Source organism: Camponotus floridanus, unplaced genomic scaffold (genome assembly GCF_003227725.1).
Source record: "Camponotus floridanus strain SB8 unplaced genomic scaffold, Cflo_v7.5 scaffold8, whole genome shotgun sequence".
Taxonomy (NCBI): Eukaryota; Metazoa; Arthropoda; class Insecta; order Hymenoptera; family Formicidae; genus Camponotus; species Camponotus floridanus.
Window position 1 is genome coordinate 4,077,550 of NW_020229849.1, and position 7,404 is coordinate 4,084,953.

General features: G+C 27.9%; 1 long non-coding RNA gene across 1 annotated transcript; it reads left to right on the forward strand.

Moving 5' to 3' along the window:
* The first annotated feature begins 5,892 nt into the window (after positions 1-5,892).
* Positions 5,893-6,151, forward strand: LOC112639638. The gene is made up of 2 exons (XR_003123602.1): positions 5,893-5,944; positions 6,020-6,151. It is a non-coding gene; the product is annotated as an uncharacterized LOC112639638 (long non-coding RNA).
* Positions 6,152-7,404: the final 1,253 nt, after the last annotated feature.

Here is a 7,404-nt window from a genome sequence, read left to right on the forward strand (position 1 = left end):
GCGTATTGTCCCGCCAACGGAGAGTTAGAAGCAATGGATTTCTTCATGCATTTATAAATCCTTTGCTTCAAAATAAAAGGTTGTCACTTACCGTCACTGATGCGCAACAGCGGAATTGATATTGAAGCTACGTTGTCTGTAACATACAAATATAAAATGCAAATTACATCAATGTTTAAAATAATTAATATTTTAAGAAATTTATTATTGGATTCATTGAATTTTATGTCCGATGTGCGCAATTATAAATAGATATATAAATATAAAATAATTTTATAATTAATTAATTTTTTCAAGTAGAACCTTTAGAAAGAATTATATAGAAAGAAATATTACAAAAATTTTCCTAATTTTTTCTTGTTTAAATCATTCACGTAAATCAAATTAATAAATTAATTCATTCATTTATATACAATTAATATAAATAATAATATTCACCATCAGGTTGTTCCGCTGGTGCAGGACGCCTCTCCTAGGCCTGCTCCTCCTCTCAGATCATCTGGGTTGTTGCGTCGATCTATAACATACAAATAGAAGATCTAAATTGTAATAATGTCCAAAATAATTAATATTTTAAAAATTATTGTATGCATTGAATTTTATATCCGACGCATATAATAATAGCAGATTAATAAAATAAAATATTACTAATAATTCTTGAATAACTTTATAAAACCTTTACAAGATTATAAATTTTATATAAAAATCTTTTTCTTTAAACTTCGTATTTAAATCATATGAATAAAAAAATCAAATTACGATTAATTGCTTAATTTAAATTATAATAAATATATTCAATATTTAATATATATATATATATATATATATATATATATAATTGCAAATAAATAAACTATTTACCAGACGATTGCTCTGCCGAAGCTCGATGCCTCTCCTAGGCCTCCTCCTCCTCTCAGTCTTAATCGCGCGATACTTTTAGCGGCACTCCCGCACTCACGTGCGATATTTTTATATCGCTATTTTCGCACTTTTACGCGCGATACTGAACGGCACTCCCGCACTATTCGATACGATTAAAAATTTTCTGTTTTGTCGCGCGATGTATATATTTAATATATATATACTTTAAACGGCACTCCCGGTTTCGGTACGAGCAAAAATCCCGTTTCACTTTTACAAGAGTCATCTTCGAGTCAACAGGTCGGGAATTCAACGCATCTTACCTCCGAACAAGAGTTAAGTTCGAAACGGAAGAAAACTATCGATTGATGGAATCAACGCGAATGAAGTTCACTCGACTCTTGTCTGCGCCTAATATCCTATCTCAGATGGAACAAGAGAAGGGATCCATTAACGACGATTCCAAGCAATCGATCAAATCCTAACCTATCCGTACCGAACTGGAGCCCGAAGCAGAGCGTGACCTCAATCAGCCGGACTTTTGAGCAAAAGCTCAAAATCGCGCGCCCACATACACAGTACTGGCATCCGCATGCGCGCCGGCATCACCTAAGTGCCGCGTTGCACCAGGCGTGAGACAAAGATCGTTGCAGCAACGACTCAATGAACATCCCAGTTAATTGACGTCGGAAGATGACAACTCGATGACAAATAAATAAAATTGGGATTGCGAGAAAGTCCAACGCGAAAACGCGATGACGCGATGACGCGAAAAAGCTAAACGCGAAAACGCGGTAACGAGACGCCACCGTCCGCGACACGTTGACGGCACCGACGACGCGAAAGGGTACTTAGCTTCCTCTTCAGGCTCCTTGAGATTTATTCTAAATTAAAAAATTTAAAATAAACTTCAAGGCACCATCCAAGTACTAAGCCCTCCCACCGCGACAAGGTGTACCCCGTGGGAGGGTTATATTATATATAATTTTATATATAATATAATATATAATTAATAGATATATAATTATAAATCTTCTTTATAAAACTCAAAATAATTCATTTTGTAAAACTAATTATTATGCGTAATGAATTTGTTGTTATATATGCAATACATATGTATATTAATACGATTATAGTCGAAAGTTTAATATAATTGAAAGTCACGATACAATAATCGTTTAATTAATAATTAATTTAAGAATATACGACGTATTTCGCACTACGATCTTTATTTCTCGAGTGTCGCTTTATGAATGATACGAAGGCCATACGTTGTACGACTAGCGCGCTATTGTTTACGTCAAGATCGAATGCCGTGTTATTGTTCGTTCGTCATATCGAAATATATTGTATTATATTTTATATTACAATATAAGGTAATATAAATATGTTAACGTACGTAGGATATTTCGATGACAAACAGATAATAATATCAATCTTGCCGTAAACAATACGTATTTTTATTATATTATATCATATTATATTATATTATATTATATTATATTATATTATATTTACATATTTTAATACAGCAAATAATTTTTCGATATTGATCGCGATCGCGTCTAGAAAAGAATTTAACGGAGCGTCTTATACTACTACTTTACTCTTTGAGTGTCATCGCGCGAATGATAATAGAACCGAACAAATTAATCTAAAAGACCGTGTTATTATTATTTTTGTACCGAAACATTTTTCAAGACTATGGCATATAAACATATAAGAATATACGACATATTTCGCACTACGATCTTTACTGCTTGAGTGTCGCTTTGTGAATGATACTAAGACCGTATGACTAGCGTGCTATTGTTTACGTCAAGATCGAACGCCGTGTTATTGTTCGTTCGTCATATCGAAATATATTGTATTATATTATATTATATTATATTTTATATTATAATATAATATAATAAATACAGCAAATAATTTTTCGATATTAATCGCGATCGCGTCTAGAAAAGGATTTAACGGAGCGTCTTGTATACCACTACTTTACTCTTTGAGTGTCGACGCGCGAATAATAATAGAACCGAAAAAGTTAGTCCGAAAGACCGTGTTATTATTATTTTTTTATCGAAACATTTTACAAGACTATAGCATATAAACATTAGCGTGCTATTACGGCACCAAAGTCGGTTATTGTTTGTTCGTCATCGAAATATTTTACGTATTTTAATATATACATATATGTATATATGGAATATATTTAAGTATATAACAGTATTTTAGATTACATAGATTTTTTAATTATAGGATTATTTATTAAAAGATTGATGTATGGAGTCTTTCATTATGTTTAGATTCATGATTCAATTATTTTATTGTGCGTTCTCACAATTCAAAATATTTCAATGATTGAAAAATAAAGCATCGCAGATATATTGTATTCTATAAATATCTATAAATACTAAAGAAATAATTTCTGCTCGTAAAAATCGATTTCATATCGAAATAATAATTTATTATTTTAGATTTCTGTTACTATAATTCTTAGTTGATTAAATGAATAAATTACGATTAAATGCGATAGAGAATTTTTGTCGCGATCTGTATATAGATATTAATTATGTGTTATTTTATAAAAGTTAATTAATCATATAGTTATAATAAATAATTTTCGGTGTTGATCGCGATCGCATCTAGAAAAGAAATTTAACGGCGTATCATTATATTACTCATTAAAAATATTAGACAATAACATATAAAATTATATAAATATGAATAAATATGAAATTATATAAATCGTTTCATAATCGGCATGCAGATATTACAAATGCTATCTGCATCTGATTTATATAATTTTTCATATGTCATTGTCTAATATTTTCGAATGTGTAATAATATTAATGTCACGTTGAAGGTAGATTAAAAGATAATCCGAAACGTTCGTATTTATTGTATGTATTGTGACGAGTAATTTGAAATATACTAATAATTTGAAATATATTAATAATTAAAAGCGAAAGGATTTTTTCTTGTGCTCCAGTTATCGCGCTTTTTATTGGCTCTTAGTTATCAATTGTTTAGTTAATTTTTAATTATTATTATTTGAGCCAATTTTTATTTTAATTTTAATACTTATATTATTTAATATTTAAAAATAATATTTAAAAATAAACTAGAATATTTTTGTTATAATTTATTTTCAATGATGAACCGTTGTGATAAAGATCACGTAAAAATGGCGGTGGCGATGGTGATGATGGATGATGTGTGATTAATATATTGTATCAAGGAATATATTAATAATTAATTATATTATTAATACAGGGAGAGAAAGACCACCCAAAACTTTAGATTTGTATTAAAAACTTAGCGTTTTGCATTATCGATACTTGTGTTACTGACGGAACAGTCCAAAATAATGTTACCTACTGAAAACATTCATGATTAGCTTCGTAGTTCATGTCCACGTTTTTATTTCAGAGGGCGTATTGCCTTTAGGAATTACCCAAGTGATCTATGATGTTTCTTGTTCTTTCTTTCTGATTGAAATTAATTGAGGCAAATATTTTTTTAATTAAACGGTAATATATATTAAATTACATATAATAATGGCGATGGTGGTGATAGATAATGTGTGATAATATATAAATAATATAATATCGGGGTAATATATTTTAATAATTATACTTGATAGATAGAGATAGATAGATAGATATAGATAGATAGATAATAAATTAGATAGAGGAGAGAGATCACAAAACTTATTTATATTACAAATTTATTTAATATATATAAACGTTTTGCGTTACTTATGTTATCGACATTTCGTGTACGAGGCATGGAATATAATCCGAAATTATGGCCGGTATTCCATAGTCCGATCTTATATTTAAGATTGTCTTACGTAGTTCATGTTTATATTTTTTTGTTTATAGGATGCATTGCTTTCAGAGATCGCCTAAAAGCAAACTATGACAAAACAGAAGTGAAAAACTATGAACAATTTTGTTGTTTGTTTTATAGATTTTAAAAATGGTTTGTCGTATGCTACATATTTGTAGAGTTGTAAATAATTTGATAAAAATGTTCAATCTGTAAACAATGGTAACGCAAATAAAATATATCATTGTCTCTAATCATTATATGTAATTAACATATAATATGTATTTAAAATTAATTTATCAATTTAATTCTAATAAAATTATGAAATTTTTTTCAGGTATATATTATTGTTTAATATTGTTTAATTTATTGCTTGTCAGTCATTCACATTTATTAAAAATAGTCACTTTATTAAATAATGTTGAGAAACTCTTGTTCTTTGCAATAGTAAGTAGAACTTTTATGGATATAGCATTTTGATAATAGTTTATATTTACAGTAGAAAATAGTTTGTATTTCACTGTGCTTTTGTTCTATAGGACCTGAAGATGAATTATGAAAGGATGTGACAAGTATCAGTAATGCAGGAAGACGCAGAGGTAGAGCAGAAGAGTAGTGAAAAGAGAGACCTAAATAAGGAAAATTATTGGCATGGGAAAAATTCCTAATACAATTTCCTGTCTGAACACTTCTGGTTTAGAGGAAAAGAATAATTCACAGCTGAACTGCTTGTAAATCTTGAAAAAGCAAAAACTTATGGAATTACCACAAAGTCAGACCAGACCAATGCCAAATAAAATTATCGCCATTGGAATGTGGTTGGAGGAGTGTTACAATGGATGGCAGAAGCATTGAATCAGATCCTTATTGGAAAAGGTTAATATTTATGCTATTATTGGATTATAATGGTTAAATTACACCACATACAAAAATCATGTTGATACGATGTCTATTTTCAATTTTTTTTTTTGATGTTTCAGTTCTAAATATTAGAATCTTATATAATTAATATCTTTGTTTTCTGCAAGATACATTTGAAAGTTTTGAAAACCTGGATTTTGGAAAACAAAATGATAACTTGTATGACCAGTAATTTAGCACGTAAGACTAGAATCAATTCATTTATAGTAACTGGGAATGGAAATGGATTGGCTGGATTTGCGTTATCAAAAGCCAAAGCATCCCTAAAGACGGTTAAAAAATAGGGCTGGTCAAAGATTAATGTATATTCCTACATATAAGGAACACACTGGTAAGAAAATACTTGTCAATACTATATAATATAAATTTATTTCTTCTCTTTTTAATATCACTTTTGTATTTTCAGTGTTACATGATTTCTTTACACAGTTGAGAATATAAAAATATTTGTAAAGAAAATTCATGAAGGATAATGGGCTTGTTTGTCATCATGCGATAAAAGCGTGTTGCGAGATAATTGGCATAAAGGATATGTATGCCAAAGTACAAGGAGGAATGTAAAAAAGCATTCTGGTATTGGTTTATTGCAACAGGTATGTATATAAAGTGTATTAAAGGCATATTATACTTTTTATTTAATTTATATTAGAAAGAAACATTTTTATTATAAAAATATATATACATATTATATATATATATATATATATATATATATATATATATATATATATATATATGTTAGACATAAAGCTAAAAAAAAACGTGGATTTGTGTCGATTAATTAATTAATTGTTTTATTTAATTATCAATTTATATATGTATATTATTAACAATAATTTTTTGTTTACTTAAACTATTAAGGTAATAAGGTTGTACATAAGAAACAATTTTTTTATTTAGTATTTCAAGCATATTTTCATAGAACTTTAATTTAATTATTATATTATTAAAAAATTGAACAAAATAAAGAATTAAAGCTGGCTTTCTCTGCAGTCTCATGGCAGATTATATCAGAAATCATACTTTAATTATTGCAATATTCATGAAACAAATCAAATCTCAAAATAATGAAATATTGCAGAAATATCAAATATGTATGTAAATATTTTAAATTTTTTGTAATGTTTGAATCTATTTTTTATTCTATCGATGTTTTCATAGTGATGCACCTTGAGCACTTTTGCTTCAATAGTTTGCAATAAAAAAATATATTAAAGCAAATATTTTGCAAATTTATTATTCTAATTTTTATTTAGAAAGACTAAGATTAAAAAAGACGTATGCATTTTTTTCAGATATTTCTATTGAAAAAAACGCATCAGATAAAACTTTCCTGTACACTTTAAATGCGCCAAAAGATTTGCTCTTTATTCCACTTACTGCAATAATGTACACTAAAAATGACAGATCTATATTAAAAATGATAGATCTATATTTAGTAGTTGGAAAAAAAGAGAGGAGAAATGAAAAGTGATCTAGAGAATTAAAAGAATAAAAATCTAAAAATAATAATACATAAAAATTAATATTATGTATTTTTTTCATGAGGAATGTGGGGCGCACATTTATGCATTTATTTATTTAGATGAGATTTACTTTAGAGCAATTCAGTATTCAACTTTAATTTTATTTTCTCTTTCTTATGATAATAATATTAAACATAATTACCTGCAAATGCTATCATTTTTTGTGTGCTTACATGATATACAGAAGCAACATTACAAGTACTATATTTACAGATAACATCTGTATTAATAAAAAAAAAGCAAACCAAAATTAATGATGAAAAAA